The sequence below is a fragment of the Pelecanus crispus genome, chromosome 5, assembly GCF_030463565.1.
Source record: "Pelecanus crispus isolate bPelCri1 chromosome 5, bPelCri1.pri, whole genome shotgun sequence".
NCBI lineage: Eukaryota > Metazoa > Chordata > Aves > Pelecaniformes > Pelecanidae > Pelecanus > Pelecanus crispus.
Window position 1 is genome coordinate 62,547,092 of NC_134647.1, and position 22,230 is coordinate 62,569,321.

At 42.9% G+C, this 22,230-nt stretch overlaps 1 protein-coding gene across 3 annotated transcripts in view; it reads left to right on the plus strand.

The window, feature by feature from the left end:
* The window catches only part of JAK1 (Janus kinase 1), a 64,799-nt gene that overhangs the window by 10,388 nt on the left and 32,181 nt on the right, over positions 1 to 22,230 (plus strand). The window contains exon 1 of one of the 3 annotated variants that reach the window (XM_075711687.1): positions 15,022 to 15,037. The exons of the other annotated variants lie outside the window; for them this stretch is intronic. The gene's annotated coding sequence lies outside the window, so the exon portion shown is untranslated. Of the gene's footprint in view, positions 1 to 15,021; positions 15,038 to 22,230 lie in introns of those variants that run through there. 3 annotated transcript variants of the gene reach the window in all.

The window sequence follows — 22,230 nt, forward strand, 5'->3', positions numbered from 1 at the left end:
TTGCTCTCTTGTTACAGTAAACAGAAAAGAATCTACAAGATTTAAAAATGGTGGTTTTGGCTTCTGTAATTCTCCATTAAGCTTTCATCATTCCTAGCTAAAATGGCAGGGCGGCTCTTTCAGAGTTTTTGTCAAAAGTATTTTTCAGGAGTCTAGGTTAAGTAGGTGATGATAACTAGCAAAAACAAAGTTTAAAGCAGCCTAAATGAAGTCCTTTGTCCTGATTTCACTGACTTCTGGTCACAATCCATTAGCTCTCAGAATTTCTTGAGGAGAAAAAAAAATAGTAGTCTAGTATTTCTGATGTTTGAAACAAGTCTTCTGTGATGATCAAAGAAAAAAAATATAGAGCAGTTTTTCTAAATCTCTCTTGAATCTCTAGGTGTACTTTGGCTTCCTTGTTACGAATGGTAAGGAATAGTGGCATGCAGATTTCTCTCTCTTTGCAGATGTTAGGAATTGAATGCTGCTCACAGTGATTATTCCGTACCATTTACATCATGCTCAGGTCCCACACTATCCAATACAACCTCATTATTCACCACCCCCCTTCCCATCCTTTGATATAATATGCAGATATCATTCCCTTAGTCTATGGACCACACCTATAAAATGTCTTTAAAGTGACCACAGATGTCCACAAAATGTCTACTGAGTTCATTTAGTCCATGACTTTGGGCTCCATCTGTTATGGTGGTCACTCAGGACAGGAGAGGTGGTGTGTTGCCTGGAGTTATTGGGCACCAAAGCCAGCTCAGGTCTGGTCACTGCTGCACTTGCACTGCTTCTTGTAAGGCTTGTCCTCCAGTGGTTCAGGTGGTTCCTGCTATAGTAACTCCCGTAACATGCAACTCAAATCATGGGTTACCACAATTTAAAGGTATTTCCATTATAATCTCCACCCCTGGTCCCTTTGGGCCAGGTTATAGGGTTTAACATTGCAATGAACTCCTCCCCTTGCTCCTAGCCTGGCTAGCAGCAAGGCGTTCTTGCTATAGTAACTCCCATAACATGCAACTCAAATCCTGGGTTACAATAATTTAAACGTGTTTCCATTACAGTCTCCACCTCTGGTCCCTTTGGACCAGACCATTGGGTTTAATGTTGCAATGAACTCCTTCCCTTGCCACTGCTCTGACTTGGACTTATCCACAAACTTCAGTCCCTTAGGGATGTACCTGCTCCAAGTGGAGCCTTATCTATGAGCCACAGTGTCTTGGGAGGTATACGTGCTGCGGCATAGACTTATCCACAGCCACTTTGAGGTGCACCTGTTCCAGTGTGGCCTTCTCCATGGACCGCAATGCCTTCAGAGATGTACCTGCTCCAGCATGGCCTTACCCACAGCCCCAGTCCCTTCAGAAGTAAACCTGCTCCAACGTGTCCTTACTTATGGCTCAGGGGTGTACCTGCTCTGTTGAGGGCTTATCCATGCTTTGAGCTGTTCCAGCATGGCCTCATGCACAGCCACTTCAGCGTGTACCTGCTGCAGCATGGACTTATCCACAGCCACAGAGGCTTCGAGGTGTACCTTCTCCAGCGTGGATTTACCCTTGGGCCACAATCCCTTCAGAGGTACACCTGCTGCAGCACAGACATAACCACAGCCACAGACCCTTTGAGATGCACCTGCTCTGGTGTGGACTTATTCACGGCCACAGACGCTTTGGGGTGTCCTGCTCCCACATGGGCTCATCCACAGGTCACAGTCCCTTTGACTTGAGTTCACACTGGAGGTCCAGCCTGTCCAGTACGGCAGCACAGAAACAGCAGCCATGCCCTGGCCATCTGCCAGCCCAGGCGCATCGCCATTGCTGCTGTTATCATAATGTTCCCAGGCACAGCAGAGTAAGATGATCAGCAGTACAGCAGCCACCAAAAGCAGCAAGCAGCCACTAATGAGCACTAGACTCTAATATACAGTCAGGCAAGCAAGCCCCATGGCAAGCACAGAAGCCTGCCAATTAATAGCTAAACAGCAATAACAGCTCTAAATTTGGTCTAGCACATTCCAATCAAATCTGTCATTGTCTCAAACCCTTCGAGCCCCACATTGGGTACAAAAAAGGAGTGTCGTGGTTTAACCCCAGCCAGCAACTAAGCACCGCACAGCCGCTAACTCACTCCTGCCCAGTGGGATAGGGGAGAGAATCGGAAAGGTAAAAGTGAAAAAACTCATGGGTTGAGATGAAGACAGTTTAATAAGTAAAGCAAAAGTCGCATGCGCAAGCAAAGCAAAATAAGGAATTCATTCACTACTCCCCATCGGCAGGAAGGCGTTCAGCCAGGAAAGGAGGGCTCCATCATGCATAACAGTTACTTGGGAAGACAAAATGCCATAACTGAATGTCCCCCCCTTCCTTCTTCTTCCCCAGCTTTATATGCTGAGCATGACGTCGTATGGTATGGAATATCCCTTTGGTCAGCTGGGGTCAGCTGTCCCAGCTGTGTCCTCTTCCAACTCCTTGTGCACCCCCAGCCTGCTCGCTGGTGTGGTGGGGTGAGAAGCAGAAAAGGCCTTGACTCTGTGTAAGCACTGCTCAGCAATAAGAAAAACATCTCTGTATTATCAACACTGTTTTCAGCACAATTCCAAACCACAGCCCCGTACTAGTCTCTATGAAGAAAATTAACTCTATCCCAGCCAAAACCAGCAAGAAGCCAATGGATGCCGAGAGTCAGCTTTCCAGTGGCTTCGTAAGAAAACACAAAATGAGAAATTTGAGGTTCTCATAACTGTAGGTGTCATGCATTTTAATAAAAATAAAATTGTGCATGAGCCCTTTTGACAAGCATTATTGAGAACCTCTTTTTTGCTCAAGAGCCTGTGGTTTGAGAGGAGTGGAGTGGCGCAGAGTGGAACGGGCACAGTGTGGACACCCTTGTTCTATGTAGGTGAAGATCCTGCCAGAACAGAAACTATTAAATATATCTCCAAAGATGATCTCCCACCCTGAGTGCTGGGATAAGATGCATTTTGGAGTGGAAAGAAGAAATTGTGGGGAGCACTGTAATCCCCTCTTCCCCCACACTTTATGCCTCAGAAGCCTGCGAGGATGGAGTTCTGCTGTCAGATTGTCGGCTGGGTTTGAGTGTGATCTGTGTAATACTTGGGACAGTCAAGAAATGGTGCCAGGAGCCTCCAGCGCAGCGTTTGGGGAGATACAAAGGTGATGTTCACTGGGTGGGTTGTTGTGTGTTGTGGTGTTAGTCATCGTGATGCACAGAAATGGAAGTGACAAGTTCTGCGCTGCTGCTTGTTGAATGTCTATAGACCAACAGCGCACTGGGGTTTTTTGAGTTTAGTTCCCCTTAAGAATGGGGGAAATATTATTTTTTTCTATTTGCATAGAAAGACTGTGTCTAGAATGGTAAAGAGAAATGCAGTAGACTGTTTTTAACAGCAAGTAACCTTGCAGATTAAAGATAGCCACTACATATGCACAGAAGTCACATAAAAAGAAATGTTGGCTGTATAATATCTGGTTAAGTACAATTTCTGTGCATTTAGTCATCTGAGAAAATGAAACGATTTTACTTCGCAATATAGAAGTAAATGTCAAGGCAGAAATGCAGCTGGGTTACGGCCGGATTGCTGGGTTGTAAGACACAGGGAAAGATTTTGGTTAGTTGTTTAAAAACAGGGTATTTCCTCTGTGTGAAGTTCATAGGATAATTCTCAGTTTGCTTAAGAAAACTGCTGGTGGGGTGATACATCCAAGTTATTACAGGAATTATAGATAATTTTTTCTAAAAAAAAAAGTTTGTAACTAATTTCTGTGAGTTTTCTCTGAAATCTCTGGTTAACCTTTCAATACAGAGGTCTGCTTAATGTAACAAATACTAGTTTAATGTTTACTAAAATACTCTTTCCCTTTAAAAGAAAACTTCCCAGATTTTAGAACAGTGTGTTAGGTTAGAAATCAATGGTTTTTTTGACTGGTCTTTAAATAAATTCTGCAAGTAGTCAAACATTATGATTCTTTATTGTGTTGATGCATTTTAAGTTTGAGTCGGTTTTTCATGGTATAACAGACTTCTGGCAATTACAGTGACTTATGGCAGTAGTTTGGAGTGAAGCTTCTTGTCTCCCTTAAATCCATGGGGCTTCTGTAAATGATGAGGAATGCCTTATGTGGCATCGCTAGTTTTTGTAGAGGCTGAACAGTTTAAGACTGGGGATATTTGTATGTTAGGATAAACCAACAACATAACAAAATTTGAAAGAGGTTTTGTTGTTAAGATTCCTGCATGTTAACTTGCAATTAAATTTCTAAGTTGCTTTTAAGGACAGAAAAAAGGAAGTACTTTTATGGTTAGGAGTATTTAGAGGTAAGACTTAAGTAGCCATCTTAGACTGCTGAGCTAACACGCTGTGTACTTAACAGTTAGTGTACACACGGTGCACCTTCTGGTTTTATTTTTCATTACTTTCTACAGAAGTGCATGTGCTTTAACAGGCAGATTTGCTCCCCAAAGCTTTTTTTTTTCTTTTTTTTAAAGTATTGTTTGTATGAAGTATTGCACATTACAGTTAAATATTTGTTGCCCGGAATAGCTGCGCTGTGGTATTTGCAGATTGTCTGGCTGCAGACCTGGAGTGAAGCATGAACGCCCAGCTAGTTTTTAGAAGTTACTTTTCTCCATAGTTTTTAGTTTTGAAATCCAGGCTTTAGAATTGTAATAGTAAAACATCCAATTTTGTCACAGTGTATAAACAGGGGAGAGGTGTGATTTAAAGTTCCTCAGACTTGCCTTTCTCCTTCTCTTCTTTCCTCAGTCTTTCCTAATTTCCTGGTGGTGGGGTTTTCATGGGAGGACCTCTCTGGTAGCCCTTCCTTTTCAGCTGTATTCACTCCTCAGTGTTTTCTCATCCATAGAAGTATGAAAAGGAGTAGTACATGGTGTGTGAAGCTTAGAACCAAGTCTTTGTGGCAAATAATTGATTTTAAATTTACCCTCCCCCCCTAAATTCAGAAGATTTTGTCTCTCATGGTCTCTTAGACACAAAATATATTGCTAGTTCTGGTATCAAGTTCAAAAGGGGAAATACGAAACCCCAATTCTGAAGCAGAGTTCCTGTTTTTCTGACTCAACAGTTTGAGCTCGGACTTTATTACTGCTAGTTTTTGTTAGCTTTGGAAGCAGGCAAATGCTGTTTCATAGTTAAGCAAATAGGTCAGTCTGGGCATAACATTTATCTTCTTCTAAGTTATGCTGAAAACATCCCCCAAACTAGTTGCTTATGCTTTTCCTGGCAAAGAAGAGCAGAAAGTGATAATTTTTAAGGCTGGCACAACATAATATAGAGAAAATGTTACTATGAATAATTCATGTGTAAGGTACCTAATAAAGTAGTGCAAATACAGCACTCAACAACTTGGGACTTCCCTAAAATATCAAATATTTTTCTTAAAGGTTTCAGGTTAGTGATTCTCCTCCTGCTTTTTTTTTTTTTTTTTCCCCTTCATGTCCAAAAAAGCCACTCAACCCCATAGGAAACATACTGTTGTTATTTTGTCAGTGAGAAGTGAAGATGTAATAAAAACTTCACATAACTTGTGATAGATATATGTATGCTGATTAACTGTATCATGTTGCTTTGCTACCACTGGCCTGCCTCTCTTCAATTTGCCATTTTCTTTATGATCTCTTTTAAGGCATGAATGTCAAAATTAAGTTATTTGGGTCAGGGGATATTATTGCAAATCTGGTAAAGACTTTCATATGTATGACTTCTAAGGACATAAATATTTCTGGAGGACTATATATGTATATAAAATATACAGGATCACATATTGCCACCTATAGTGTATATGTACTATTAAACAATTGTAACTGGTGTCTGATTAGCTTGATTAATCTTGATTAAATTGTACATTTATTATGAAGGTTTTGTAATGGCTTTTCCATTCTCCTCTGATGTTTTGATCGTAAATGTACAGTTGAAGTATAAAAGTTACGAACTTAACTATGTGGAAACTCCCTATATGTGACCACTAGTTCCTGTAAACTCCAGTAAATAAGACTGCGACTTGCCTTAGAAGGGTTTTTCTCTGATTTTTTGGGTGGTTTGAACAAAGAACGGCAGAGATACTGCATTCAGAAAGCCTGTCTACACAACTGGAGGGTTTTTAGGAGGATGATCTTGTTAGAGGGCGACTAAGTAACTCAGCATCACTGCAGCTGGGAGGGGGAGAGGGTAAGAAAGTATTTTTTGAAGCAAGATGCTTTGTAATTGCCTGTCAAACTTTTTGAGAGTGATTTAAGTGTGACAACTCCTTAATTTCTTGTCCTTTTTAATGTTGGCTTTCAGCCCTTTTGTAGTGTAATCCTATGAATCATTTACTTAGAAATGATCATTGAAGGTTGAAAGAACTTGTAGAAAATTCTGATGACACTTCAGTGGTGAGTATTGACACACACAACCCCGCTGTCCTGGAGGTCCCGAGATTAGCAGTGGTGGTGTCCTGTATGTAAAGTAAGAGATGTTACAGCTAGCGCTGGGAAAGTTGATACAGCAGGAGGTACTTGGGGTGAGTCATGCATGTTTGAGTCAGTGCTAAAAGCCATTGAACAACAGTGTCCCTGCTTAGCGCTTTTTAATATTTGCTTACTCACATTTACTGTACTAAGCTCTTCACGGGAAAGGTAGTTAAAAGCTCTAGTAAGGTCTTACAGCCACTTTTCATGGCAACAGCTTACTATATCGGTTTGGAGTGCTGTCTTCAGTCCTGCCTTTTCTGAGATTTTTGGGTCTTAGCATAGTTGTTCTGCTTGATGCTTCCAGAAGTACTGCAGTCCAGTATTCACAGCATTGTATCTAGACCTACGTGCATAAATTGGCATCGAGGCCAGACCTTACAACCAGATCAGCAGTGGCACAGCTGAAGTGGCGAGGATGGGTGGTGATGGGTAGCTTGGTAATACCTAGAGGTGCTTTTCTACAGCACCAGGTGGAAGTCTGTTTCCTAAGGGACATGATTTAATATGTTAAAGAAATACTCCTAGGTTTTAGCTACAATAAATATAGAAGTCACAGCTTTTCTGTTGTAAAACCTGCCTGCAATTTACCTAATCTGTAGAGTGCTGCCCTTCCCAGGACAGCGGCATGTTCAGCTTGTGGAGCTCTGAGGATCAGTAAGGTGCAGCCCTGAGTACCTTCTTTACAGATATGGATATTCTCTTTACAGATGTTGACAGCTGTATTTGCAGGAGGAAGATGTTTAGGAGGTTGCTTGGGGTGTGCATATGTGTCATGGAGTTCAGCAGTGGCTTCCTGTTTACTGCTGCTGAATGAGGATTTGGGCTTGGGCCAGAGAAGGTGCAAGAGTGCGGCTTGTGGATTCGCTGTTACACAGGTCTGCCCCTGCCTCTCCCCCACCCTCCCCATCACTCGGCAAGGTGTTGCAGCAATGACTGTAGCCATGGGTTGGGGTGTTCGCTGTGGAGCCGCGGTAGAACCAATATGCTGGGTGGAAGTCGCTTTCTTTTCTTGCTGCTGAAAAAATTTCCTGGTGCACAGCAAAGTTCCTTGAGCTTCGTGTTGGCACTGGAGCTGGGGGGGGGGGTTGGGTCACAGTTCTTCAGATCAGAGACTCTTCGGTTGAGTGTGGATAACCTGGGCCTGCTCGGGCTGTTGAAGACAAGATAACTTTTCTTACCAGCCTCTTGGGATGAAAGGCTGACCTGTGGCAGGAACAGCTAATATCTTGGGACGCATCAGTAGCGGGGAGCAAAGCAAGGCATGATGCTTTGTGGATGTTGAGTCACAGCAGCAGTGTAATAGGTGTCATGGTCCTGTGTCCAGAGCTGCTGTTGTGAGAGAGGCATCAGAAGAGAGGGAGGGAGAACAGCAGCTAAGCAGTGTCTGCTGCTGTGTGCTTCTAGAGAACTGAAATAAAATTATACCTGGAAGGAAAAGTGAATTAGCCATAAACTTTTATGAAACTGGTCTTGGCCAAAACTGGAAACTGAGAAACAGTGAGGTACTATAAATTCTTATATTATAAAAACAGTAGGGGGAATGCAGATAGCCTCCTGAAAATGTAAAAGTTTATATTCCTCCTGTAAGTTTTGACTTTGGACAGACCTTATGGTTGTGCTTTGAAGAATACCACTCAGTATTCTGAAATATAGAGTATATTTTACTCAGACTTTTTTTTCAGCTTTCATATATTGTATAAGACTCGTAGGAGGATGTTTTTATTGTTAAAGGGAAGACCACCAACTTACCAGGCAGCAACTGCAGAAACTGGACAAGCAAATGTTCTCTAAAAGGAGAAATCAGTGAACTGTAAATAAACATGAGATGATTCAGCCATACCAGAATTTTGCAGAAGAGTTAAATTGGATTACTAAACTGGAAGAGGCGTGAGACTTTCTAGGCAGAAAAGTACTTAGACTGACAGGTTGAAATTGTTGTACGGGGTGAGATCCTGTGCATTGCCACACCTCTGTGTCAAATGCTAAGTGTAGTAGAATCTGTCTGGGTATGGGTGAGTGTAAAGGCCAGCTTCAGTCATTCTGGGACCAAACCCTCAGTGATAGGATAATTGCGCAATCTGCAGTACGAACTGTCAAATCCATAACCCAAACAAGACCCTGTAAGAAAAGAAAAACAAAGTCCTTCTGCTCACCGTTGTACACTAAAGCCACTGACGTGTCGTACCACCTTTGAACCACTGTTGGCACAACTCTGAGAGGTAAACATGTAAAATTTACTCCTGTTTAGCTGGTTAGTTAAAAATAGTGTATGTATTTGTCCAAGTGATTGAATGAATTGAGTGTAAATATTTAGTTTGCTTGACAGGGCGATACTGGGATGTAGCTCATAGTTGACCAAAGACTCACACCAGCAATTCTCTTAATTGTAACAAGTAACCATGTCAAGCCATAGCATTCACAATTAAATTGGATAGTGAAAATTCAGTAGAGACAGCAGAGAACTTGCTGAAAATAAGTGTTAAACTTTGGTTTGTTGGAAAAAATCCATAATTGCTGATACAGTGTCTTGAAACACTGTACTGCTTTGCTCAGCTTATCAGTTCAGGTATGTGCAAGCTGGGGAAATGCTTATGTCTGTGTTAATAGATGATGGTGGAGGAGTGGACTGGATTTACGGGTTCCTTCTCAGCCCTGTGTTCCTGCAGAACAAGCTGCTTGTGGCAAAGTCTGCCTGTGCTTAAACACTAAATTGTCAGTTACTTTAGTTGTTTCGGGAGATAAAGCCGATACTAGAAGAATATCAGGGTGTTGCTCTATTTCAGGCAGAAAACAACTGTTAGATAAGACTTTAACTGCAGGAGTTGGCAGCCTGGCCTTCATAACATCACAGCTATCCCATATTCTGAAGTCCTGTAGGAGAATCGGTAGGAAACCATGGAGGATGTGTGGTGTCTTAGTATCCAGAGGACACCTGAGATGTGACTGACAGCACGTTTCCATTGAAAAGAGCATTTGATGACTCCACATGTGTGTGCACACACTTAAGTGAAAAAGCAGCAAGCATCATCTGTAGGGTTGGACACAGGAGGCCAAAACAGTTAGCTGAGGAGGAGCATCTGACCCTGTAATTGGACAGCCACCGCAGTTCAGACTCTGCTTTTCGGTTACCAAAGGGAGCTACAAGGATCCTCGTTATTTGGCAGAGCTCGAGCTGTCTACTCAGAGAGCTTTCTAAATAGCTTCATTTGGCTTTCACTGATTGGCTTCCTTTGTTTGAAGTGGCTTCTGCCAATTTACTTGTATTTGATGATTTTTAGGAAGAAAAGAGCCTGCAGCTGTGAAAAGTGATGTTGTTTTTTCCAGTTTCAGCTCTTTGTTACAGCTGGGATTAGAAAAAAGGGATTTAGGGTGAGATCTGTGGCATGTCATTTCTTTGTCACCCTTACAGGTGATATTTAGGGCTTACCTTGTCTTTTTAAAGTAAGGTAGGCAATACAAGGATTCATTAAAGCCTGAGAATATAAAAATAATTGTAAGCAAACTGAAGTAGATCCTGGGGGAGAGTCCGCTCATCCAGCTTTTGAATCTCCAGTCTAAAGAGACAAGCTTAGATGCAGATGTCTGCGATCCCTTCTCAGTTAAAGGAAGGACTTGGAAACCTCATCTGACCTACTTCAGATTTCTGTTTCAGCGTAAGATAAAACACTTCTTGGACTTAATTGTCTAGACTGACAATGAGAGGAGCATACGGTGTCTAGCTCAAAGGCAGATGTCTGCATTTAGCCAGATGTACGGGAAACAGGGCAATATGCAGCTATTGCCAGGGTCCCCTCTCATCTCTGGCTGGGAAGCCTGTTGAACACAGTTTCTTTCTTAACAAACCATTTACCTGAGAGCGAGGTGAGTAAAGGTCAGTGCAAACTCATTTTTCAGCTGTTACCCATACTGCTCATTTGTGGGAGAAGAGATGTAAACGTGCTCGTCTTTTTGAAGAGAAAAGATGAGCGCCTACCCCATTGCTTTTCAGGCAGAGACTAAAAATAAACCAGTTTCAAGTTTTGTCACTATAATCCTTTTTCTCTAAAGGTGGTTTTATACACCATTCTCTGTATTCTTCTGTTTTCCGCACACTTGCAGCCACCCTTGGCTGGCTTTTGGGATGCATGAAACGAAGCACAAGAAGTCCTTGGTGGTAAGGCTGCAGTGTGTAGCACAGCAGTCCTTGCAGCGACCTTGTGGATGAGCTGACCTGCTGCCTGCCCAGAGAAGCTCTGGGCTTGGTGCAGTGTTGAGGAGAGCAGAAAATAAGTCCATAAAATGGAGTGAATGGACTTAGAAGAGGGACTTGAGTGTAGTGTCTCATTTTGCTTCAGACAAGCTAATTAACTAGTCCCAGTTCCTTCCTCTGACTAATAGGGATAAATGTGTTTACAGCTAACTATTAATACAGGTGTACTCTTTATTAGTCAATAATAAAAAGTAATTGCTATGTATGTTTATCCCAACAGATGGGCAATAAAGAACTGTATTTCCTGCTTGTATTAAAAATTATGTCTCAACGGCAGTAAATCTTTCTCATCTCCAGTCATACACATACTTTTAAAAATACACACAGGTATGAGCATGCCAGTGGATACATACTGCACTGCTGAGAAATAGTTGCCTAAATTAAAAGTTAAAATATACAATTAGCTTGAAATGGCAATGTCAGAACTTGACATTGGTTTTCCTTTATGAGGACTGATATTCTAACCTCTGTTGTGCTGGTGGGAGCTAGTAGGAAGTGCCATTTAAATGCATTTAATGGAGTGGCGCAGTGTGAGAAAGCAGTTGTCAGGCTGCTGACGCAGTGCTGCCTTGGCTCCCGCTGCCATCTCCTGAACACCCATCCCTGGTGCAATCCCTTGAGTACGGTTCAGTGAGATTTCACTTTAGCCAAAGAAAAACCCACCAAAGAGTGGGTAACTGAGCCAAATAGGCCTTGGTAGTTTGTTTCAGCATGCACAGATAACAAAATAACAGTGTCTGGAAAATGACATTAGGATTTGTTAGCTTAAACAACAGTGAACTGTCTGCAGATACCATTCCTGTTCTGAAGCCCACCCACTCATATATATGCTGACCTCTACATCCAGCCTTTGCCTTTCAGAAGGGGTCTAAAAGTGAATGCAACATTTGAGACACTTTGTGGTCCTCACAGTTTGGTGAGTGGATCCTCTGTGAGCATGCAACTCTCTTGTCCCAGCATCAGGGTCCTGTCCCCAGGCGTCACTTGTGGAGGCAGGGGTGGGACTGTCAGAGGCCTCTCCTTGGGTTAGCTGTTTTTTTCATGTGAAGTGCTAAGCTGGTTACTGTCCTCCAGCTTTTCTAAACTTAGAGCATTTTTTCAATACACAGTGAACCAGTGTAGTCCAATAACTTTCCATGGGAACTTTTTGTGTTGGAAAACTCCATATTGTTCACTTTTATTGAATGTGTCTCTTGTGCACCTACATGGCTAAATCTAGATTTTTTTTTTTTGTCATACTGTTTATTGGAATGTTAATTAACCTGAATGCTTTCAGTTTTTAAGCAATAGTTCCTCCTTGCTACATCTACCACCACTAGAACATTTACTCTCTCTTTGTTGACTGCTTTAGCAGTAGTGAGCACAGTAATACACCTCTTACTTGCAGACATGGTGACTGCCATTCCCGATAGTGAGAAGAGTGAAGCGCAGTGTCTTGAGAAAGCAAAACCTTCTTCAAAATATAGTAGTTAATAGGTATAATAAAGACAAGTTTGAAATGTTACCTTGCCTAACTCTCCTTCATTAGTTTCCCAGCAAATAGGTTTTAGTTGGAGGTCAGCGTACTTGATTTTCAAAGCTCTGGGTGGCGTTGGCATACTTACTGTAGAGCTCATCTGTTTCTGTAAATTGGTCTCAGATGGCTGTGGCTTTCCATGGAAACACTTGCTAACTCTTTTGCAAGAGAACATCTGCGTGTAAATTATCTCACAATAACAAAAAATGATCCATTGATATGAAGGAGCAGTTTCCCCATAGACTGAGATCTTGCTAGCTTACTGTCAAGGATGCTTTGGTGGCCTGCACAGCATGTGATGGCGTGCGGTGGCACGGGGTGGCTGGTGGGGTGGGCAGGGAAAACTGGAGTTGTTCTGCTTACAGTTATGGAGAGGAATGCTGCACATGGGACAAATCTGTTTTCAGATATAGGTGGTGGTTTCCACAATGTAGCAGAAATCATAACGCCACTTGTATCTGCCAGAAGAAGAGGTAATGCTGCTTTTCGGACCAGAACTTCTAGCTTTCTAGACCTGGAAGCACAGTCAGGAGTTGAGGGTTTGTTTTTTTTTTTTTTTTTTAAAGTAGTAGGGCTACAACACTGTGGAGAGGGACCAGCTGGAGTCCCCTTGAGTCCTTCTCAGTGAATGAACGCCATGTGAGTGCTAGCAGTTAGTTGGTATTGCCATGTTCTTCCCTTATGCGGATACGGGGAGAAAGGACGGGGAAAGAAAAACTGAAGCTAACCTCTGTTTCTTCCTATTGCTGAGTTTCCCTCTGCTGGGTGGCAGGTTTTCCAGGAATCAGGTTCTCTCTGAAGGACAGAGGTGGCACCTAGAAGTTCTTCGTTGTTGATGATGCGTGTTTTTCTTCTTGGTTTCAGTAGTTGTGTTGGTTGCAGCATTAGCCACACGCTGAGCTGTGCAGTTAGGTTGGGCTAACTGAAAGAAAGGTGTGCTGCTGCTAGAGGAGCTCGGTGAGGTCAGGTGAGGACAGGAGGAGGAAGAGGTTGGTGACTTTTGTTTGGTAGCTGTATGTGAGGCTGTACCTTAAAGTTTTTTGCCAAATTGGATTAACCTGGAGCCCTGTCGGTAGGACCAGAAGTGATCTGTGCTCCGATCTGGAATCCCACTGACGTTTTTGTCGGTGCTCCATTCCTGTTCTGTTTTACTGTGTGTGACGGCCTTTACAGATGTTTTTGCACTGTGATTTACGGGACCACACGGCTATAATTAGCAACTCCTCTGCTACTGGAGCACCTGCTGCTTTACAGAGATTTCTGCTTTTCAAATCTCAGCTTTTTACTGTGTTGCATCAGAACTATATGTATAGTGCCTAACAGCTAGGGCTTTAGTTCAGACACTGTCTTTAACCCTGAGACTGTTTTTGTACCATCTGGCCATACCTTCTCCAACCACAGAATTGCATGCAGTGTTCCAGTATTGGGGCTACCAGCATTTTACAGCAGGGTGATTTTAACTCAATACAAGATGAACAGAGAACACAGAGAGGGGTAAGAGACTTTGAAGATCAAATTGTCTTGCTGTTGATAGCAAATCCCAAGTTTGTTGTGAAATCGTATGGCTTTGCAACTGTATTCTAGAAGAATGTTTGTTGGTTAGGGGATGTTTTTGTTGGTGGTGTGCTCTGAACAGAAAGGCAAAGATAACTGGTAAAGTTCTGGTTGCTTTTGTTTATGACTTGTTTTAAAGGGTGAGCCCTTAAGAGTGAGCTTTAACAATATCTTCTCACCACATTAAAAAAAAAAAAAAAAAAAAAGGGCAAACCATCAAAAAACACTTACCAAAGTGCAAAGCCACCACAGGAAGCACACGACTACCAAAAGTCTTCGTGAATAAAGCAATCTAGGGGATTTGAGTGTCTTGCTGTATGCAGAATAGATATTGACCACATCGATAAAACTCTTTAAGGCCTTTGTAAATGATTTTAGTGCTTATGGCAACAATTTAGTGACACTTATTTTTAAACCAGATGGAATGCAAAGAGATGCCAGTATTTCGGTTCTTCTGAGGGCTGCTGTGGTCTACTTGAGGTTGTTCTTCACCATCAGTAATTCCTCCTCCTTGGGAGGTGCTGGGGTGCCCACACTGCTTCTGGGCAGCTCAGCCTCATTGCAGGATGATGCTGAACAAGTTCCTCCTCTGGGGTAAAGAAATTTTGCTGTAGCAAAACCTCCTCTCTCACCTGTTCCTCCTCTGAGAACAGGTGACCTCTGTGTATGTGATGGCTGATGGTGGGGGAACGCAGAGGTGTACTAGTGCATAGAGGATGAGGATGGAGAGTGGGGCTTGATTACAGTCCCTCTTTGCTGCCACCATCGTAATGTGCAGCCTGCGCAGTTAGTGCTGCCCAGCTCCGGGGAGGAGGAAGCAGGGGGTGGAGAGAACTGGGACAAAAGTCTCCATTTTGTGATACTATTTGAAAATGAAAAAGGTTAAGAAAATCTGTAGCTGCTCTCAAGGAAGTGGCTACAGGGCTGAACATGAGGGAAATGACCGTGTGTGGTTACTGTGCTGGGAGCTTTGCTAGGGTGGTCTGTGACCAGCCAGTGAGTCTCGGAGGAGGGGAGCTTTGCAGTAGCTCTGTGGTCACCAAGGAGTCCCAGCCCATTCGCACGTTTTACATATTCTCGAACTAGAAAGCTGTAGTGTGTGTGAAGTCCGCCTACTCAGGCCGTTGGTATTTGGAGGAACTATTGCTTGTAATTCTACCTCTCGTGTTGAGGCTGCGGAGTGGGACGTGGGAGACCCAGGCTAGTTACCGATGCTGGCGCTGATTTCATGGGTAAGTGGGCAAGTCATTTGATTTCTCCGTATTTGAAGAAGAGACATGCTGATAGTGTTTCTTGTGCTGTCTCACCAGTCTTGACTTTGTTAGATATCAGCTGTTTGCTTGTTTTGTTTTGTTTCTTACTAAAGATCTAAGACGTGATTGGAAATCTGGGTGCTGTCATAATAAATGTAAGCTTTCTTTTTCCTCAAAAGCAAGTAAAATGTAGGATTCCCTTGTTGAGGAGCACCAGTGGACCATGGAGATGGTTATTGTACCTGAAGGGATGTATCATCTCGGTATTATGCCAAAGGTGAGGTAGTGGTTTTGCAACAGGGGGGTACAAATAGCACCCTCCCAGGTATGCTCTCAGTCTAAATAATTACCCAGCAGAACAGTGTTGAGTGTGGAACAGTGCGGTGCCAGGATGGCATGTCTAGGACCTGGGATTCATCTCTTTTCCACATGCGTAGACTACTGAGCAGATTAAGTCAGTTAAGTGAATAAGGTGGAGATGGGATGGATTGTGGCTTATAAAACTCTTGGCTTGCAAAGAGAACTTGGAGGAGAACCTGTAGATGCACAGCGAGTCCCCAGACATCATGTTTCTTCGTCAAACATTTTGGCATGGTGGCATCTCTGAGATTTTAAGGCTTGGGAGAGCAGGATGAAGCAACCTCTCTTGCTCCAGTCTGGTTAAAGAGGGGAGTTGTTCTGCAGTTAGAAACCTTCATCTGGAAGACGTGGACAGTGAAAATGCTTCATTTCCTTCTTGCTTAGGAAAACTGCTGGTAGTTCCTAAATATTCAGGGAGCAAAGGGAGCGTGAATTACTAGGATGTTTTGTGGAGGAGGAAGGTAGGTGTTGAAGCTTTGTAGAAGTCCTGGCACGTTATTGGACACTGAATCCCCCTTGTGCTCCTAAATCACAGTACCATCCCGGCCGGATGGCTGCTCTTGCTGCGTACATCCAGTGAGTTGTGTGACAACGTTAGCCCTCTCTAGTCTTCCAGTCGGCAGAGAATATTGCATGTGTTGTAGTGGTTTTTCTTCCCTTCTTTCTATGTTCGTTTCCACCCCTGCCTTTCTGATGGAGCTGTGCAAGGACTACAGCGTGTTTTCCTCTTTAGGAAAAGGTAGAGCCATTCTCTGGGCTTCAGCACCTCCTCATAGACCTAAGTGCTGTGCTGACTTCTGGCTTGGGCATATGACCAAAGACTCTTGAGTTGAAAGAGTTACTGTGCATTAGCGGAGCTGATGTACATGACCCCGTGTTTTAGCTTTTAACTGGGGCATGAGGAGCGCATGCATAGTCTTGCCACGTCCAGTTCTGGTGACCTGGCAAGGATCACTTGCCAGGTTAGCCCAGAAGGAACAAGCTTTGCACACCCTTAACACTTTCTTTTTCAAGAAAATGTGATTTTGGAGGTCTTTGCTGCACTGACTGATTTTCCTGAAAGTTTTTCCACACATCTGAACTGAACTTCAGGAAACCCCTTAAATCAGTGCAGTGCCACCAGGAAGAGGCCGTGTTTCCTGAAGATCTGCTTCATTGCTGGGAAGATGACATGGCTCCTTGCCAGAGAACTTCCATCGCATCTGAAAGGTGCAAACTGCTAGCTGTGTGCTAGTGCAGGCACAGAGAAGGGATGTAGGTGAGTGGCGTGGAGGAGAGCATAAAGGAAGGAAAAGGATCATTAATGCTGTGTCCCAGGCAGGAATAAAAACAGATTGTCCGTGTAAATCTCCTTAAGGCTGGAATCCCCCTTCAGTCCCGTTAGCATCAGTCTTAGTAATAAAGCTCTTTTTTTAGACAGTTGGCTTGTGGGAAAAAAAAATAAATGAACTTTCCGCAGGTTTGCGTGTAATAGGTTTTGGAGTATTGGCTACGTGGTAATTACATAAAAATCATGTCATTGTGTGGTAGGTTTCCATGATGGCTTGAAGCTTGATACGTGAGTATATTTGCCTCCAGGGTGATTGATACTGCTTTAGCTGAAAAGTGGTTAGTATTAACTATACAAGAATATAGTAACAGATCGTAAGCTTCTCAAGAATTGTGTAATTTAAAGTTGTTATTATACCAGAAATTGTGGATGAGAAAGAATTAAGTACCCGTTTATAGTTTAGAAGCAAGCTATAAAAATTGTTGGTCACTAGTCATTTCGTAGAAGCCCAATCTGTATCCAAAGGAACATTAGGCGGGGAAGATCAGGTAATACAGAAGAAAATGTGACTTTGTGTTTGTGTGCGTGCTCATGCATCTGCCACAGCCGTTACAGACGGGACGATAAAGGTGGTAAATTAACATGCAGCTTTCTGAGCGAGCTGAAAAACTTCTTCCCACATAGGTGACACGTCACGAAATTCAGAGAAGTAGCTGAAATTGCGTTGGAAAAGCACAGGAAACGAGCAACGTTAGTTCTCATAGTGCGACAGTGAATTGAGTGGGTTCGTAAAGCGTCGGGTCTGGTCCGAAGCAGTCAGTAGGTGAATGCAACAGGAGTTTGCCTCCTCTGCTTTTCAGAGTTAGATTGCTAAAAATGGAAATCTATAACATCTGTTAATACACGCGTGCGAATAATGAAGGCTGGCTGACATATCCTATCATATGCACCCTGTTTTTCAGTTCTTAAGAACTTTGCTCTGCGTTAACTATTTTTGCTGAACGTTTCCGTTATATGCGCTCTCAACCCGATTTTTAAAACAAAGTTTTACAACATAGATCAGTCATATCACAGAATGAATACTATAGAAAAACCCAAGGAGAATTAGTAATTCTGGTTTTGGGGCAGAGGTAAACAGCATGTGGTGAGATCACTCTGAATAAAAAAATAAAATAAAGTAAATACTGAATTGCACATTCAGTGAAAGAGTCCTGTGGAAAAAAATAGCATGTGGTCACATACATAAAGATGATGAAATATTGCATATGCACAGACAGGACCCAAATACAGGGCAACCTCATTCTACCCTGTAGCATTTGGGTTCTTGAATTTCCAAACCAAACATTTTAAAAGTCTTTTTTCTTTAGTGTGACTGGAAAGAAACATCCTCGGAAAAGAGCACTGATAGTAGTTATTGTAGTTAATCTTAAATTATTAGTGAACAGGAGCTTTGAGAGTTGAGTTAGCGTAGTGAACAGATCCACAGGTCAGAAGACAACATGGGCACTGTAGGCAGCAGGGAGGGAGATGCTGAACCTTTTGCTGTCCTCAGACTTACTTGGACAAGAGTTTTCGACTTGAAGGAGCTCTGTGTATGGTGATGTTCTACTTAAATGAAAAGTTTTAAAGTTTTTCTTTCCACTGAGCTTTAGTTAATCGAGGCTGATCTGACCTTTGGCTGCTGTGGTGGTGGTTGTGCCTTCCCAGGGCTGCTCCGAGAGGGTGGTTGGTCAGCAGTGTGATAGCCCCTTCTGTGATTTGGGATTTTAATGTGCTGCTGCTTCACTGTTTGCTATCGTATCAGTACCGTCATTTTCTCTTGTTAAAATTTATGAAGTAGAGTGCCTGGTTTTATTTTAAATGAGTCTTAAATAGGTTATGCTAGATTAGATGTATGTCCTGTGCTGTATGGGCTGTGACATGTTTCTTTACTAGTGTGTTGAAAAAATTGAGAATTTTGGGGCTGACATGAGCTATGAATACTACAAAAGAGGCATGCCCTGCACACTTAAGGAAAGCCTATCTGTTAACTTTCTTAGCATAAGCAATCATAAACATCCCCTGGCTCTGTCACTGTCATGAAACCAGAAACTAAGTTGGCTGAGAGGGAAAAAAAAGAGGAAGAGCTTGCAAATGATGCTTCAAACTGGGTTCTGGTTTGGTCAGATTTAGCTGGGATTTTCCTCTCCTCATATTTTAGGGACTTTTGCCCCCTAAACAGACCTTCCATCTTTGCATTTGGCTTCCATGTTCTATGTTTACGGTGGGAAGCAGGGAGGCTGCAGGGGCAGTGGTATAGCAGGGCTGGCGTGGGGGGTCAGCAGTGCTGGCTGGTGTTTCATTTTCCTGTCAGAACTCCCCAAAATGAGCAGGAAGCAAAACTTGCATTTTAAATCCACGGAGGTCTCAGAGCGCAGCTTTGCCTGAGGTTAAGCGTGGATGTGTGCTGCAGGGTTTCTTGTCAAAACCTCTGTGGGTTTCATGTTTTCCCTTTGCCCATTAAAATGTCTTATGAATGGAAAACAAAGGGTGCTGGGTGCATGGGGTCCAACCAGGACAGGCAGTGCATGCAGGCAGCAGCTCCATTGCATGCACAGTGGCTCTGCTTGCATCTCCTCTGCATCACAGTGCCTCTGGTTTGGGAATTGCGGCAGTTCTGCTGGGAGAGATTTAACTGTCCCCCACTAAGGGCAAGAAAACTGAGTTGGGATAAAAACCCAACAAATCCTTTTGTCTGCTCAGATGGGGAGCCTAAGCTATGTGGCATCTATAGCCTTGTTCGAACTCAGGTGAGAAGTTTTCTTAAAAATGCCCATAGGAGTTTGTAGCCAGTTTCTGTTGGTATCTGACATCTTGAAGTATCTTCCAGCTGACAATTTTATCCTCCGTTTCCTTATTCAAGTGAAGCTCTTTTTGTGTTTCAGGGTATTTTTGTCAAGGGGGACTTGTGGCAGGGCCAGGTGCAGATGGCCCAGCTTCACAGGAGGCTTCGGAGCCAGGTGGGCTTTCCTGAGCTCCTCCTTCCGCAACAGTGCATTAACTTCTTCCTGGTTCAAGGAGATTTGAAGATAGTTTCTAAAGTATTTAATTTATGCCTCTGTCTTTTCTTTCCTTGATTTTTGAGGCATGCAAAAGTTTAAAGGGGTTATTTAACAAATAGTGTTGTACGCTTGGGGTTTTTTCATAGAAAAGCCGGGACTATTGGGCTTGAACCACTCTGTTTTTACTAAAGAGATCTTGGCCATGGCATGTCATAGGCAGGAACCTGAGTTTTTACTAAATATTATTATCTTCCAAATATTTCATTAAGTCTTAATAGTTTAATAGCCAAAGCAGAAACAAATTAATTTTGAACAACCCACCTTTAGAATTCCCTCTCCCTATTTTTTAACTGTTCATCTTTCTGATACCAAAATTTTGTGAGGGCTTCATCTGCATATGAGAAAAAAATACTTTCTGTGGGCTCCGTATCTGTTTCTTGACCTCATCCAAAGACATTAGGCGCGAGTTTTGGCAATTGTGGGTGCATGGTTTTGCTTTTGTGCCTGTGTGCACCCAAAATCACTAATTTTGTGGTTGTAACCCGTGCGTGAAAGCTGAATCGTTGTCCCCCTCTGCTGGTGGTGCACCGGGCTGGGGATTTGCTCACCCTGCCAGCTAGCTGAGTTACTCTGCGGCTGCAATACAGACTTCTAAGAAGGTGGCAGGTATGTGTGTATACACTGGTCAGGATTTTAATTGACCAGAGAAACTCTTTGCTTTGGGGAGTGCTCAAAAGGCTATAATGCATGTGGAGTTAACAAGCAAGCAGTATCTTGAGAAGAGCTGTCCTACCTTCCCCTAAATATTTTGCAGCATGCATTACAAAAGACTGTTTCCACCCCGAGAAACAGAAATTGGGTGAAGAGAAAATGTGCTCTGAAAAAAGCAAATGCTGTCCTGTCAGTCAGGCTACTCCCAGCAGAGACTGAATACATCCCTGTGGTCCTACATCTGTCCCCTGGAGTAGTGCTGCTTGAGGAGGATGGGTTAAGCATTGAGAGATGCTGTAGGGGTGAGCAGGGGAAAGTGGAGCTTGTCCTGCAGGAAGAGATCAGCGGAGCAAGGTCCAAGTCAAGCAAAATGCAGTCTGAGAAGGGATACAGCTGGTATCTGCAAGTTCATCAGGGAACATTCACAAGGGAGGGAGATAATCTGCAGAAGATACTCAAAAAACAATGGTCCACTGAGGCTCTGAAACCTTTTAAGTGGCAAAGGATAAAAACCCCCTTCAGGTTTCTGAGATGAAGCATGAGAGTTTGTGATGGGGCTGTGTAATGTGATGCCTAAGATTGTGAGACACCCGCGTAATGGCTGTGGGGAGCTCTGAGTCACAGGCACGGGTCTGGGGTGAGGCTTGGATGGGGGACAGTTGCATGGCTGCCTGTGCGTGCTTGCAGGCAGCAGGGTCTGGAGGAGCAGAGGGCTGCCGTAACGCTGTCCTGGCTGTCACCAGGCGCCGTGACCTGTGTGTACAATATTACTGTGTAGGACTGGTGAGAGATGCTGCTGCTAAGACAGAGCAGGAATTTGTCTTGTTCAATGGAGACTTTTCGGAAGACTGTTAAGATGCATTTTTAAAAAGGTAAATTCCTGACATTGAACATGGGAATATCTGGAAAACTTGTTAGTAAACAGTAAGAGATTGGATGTTGGTTTGTTTGGGTCGTCCCTCAAAGCGTATTGTAAGTGAAGCAGCACTTCAGGGCTTGTTGTATGCTGGGAATTGCTGCCGTGATTAGAAACAAAGAGTATGAGCTATTAAGCAAAACCAAAGAACGCTGTGTTGAAAAGCAACAATTTTGATTTATGAATCTGCAAGAAGGCAATGGTTTTATATTTCCCTTCACATTTTAAAATGTCTGGACAATCTTTTTAATATTATGCCCACACAGACATTAAAATATATTGAGTTTCAGTTATAAGATACGTTGTTTAAAAGGGAGTGTTTTCAATTAGATTAAAGCTAATATCCTTAACCTTTTGCATTTAAATTTTCTGGTGCTGTGCAGAAATAATTACTGGCTTGTCTGCATGATCCAGTAGTCATGCTCTCAATTACTTCTTCCCCATATTATTGCCAAGGGAATGTGTCTGGAAACTCAAATTTAGCATTAAAGTGACACAGATGGAAGGAACATGCAATTTAGTTGTAAATGTGTGTTGTGCTGTTAAATGTTATTTTTTTCTATGACAGTATCACGTTTGCTGGGCACTTTCCAAGCACAAGGGAAGCTTGTACAGCAGTGTCAGACTTTCTCCAGACTAAGCCTAAGGCTTATAAAGCAATATTCATTGGAGTCTGCTGTATCAGATTAAGGCCTAATGCTGTTGCAGCAAAACCAATACACATTTATTTCAAGTATGTTTTGGCAGAGATAGGGGAGAAGAGGAAAAGGAGGGATGGAGAATACAAATGGAAGAGTGTTTCAGCTTCAGATGAGTGATGGGTGGCATTTACAAAATCAGCAGTACTGTCACGTTTAGTTTAGACACATTTTGT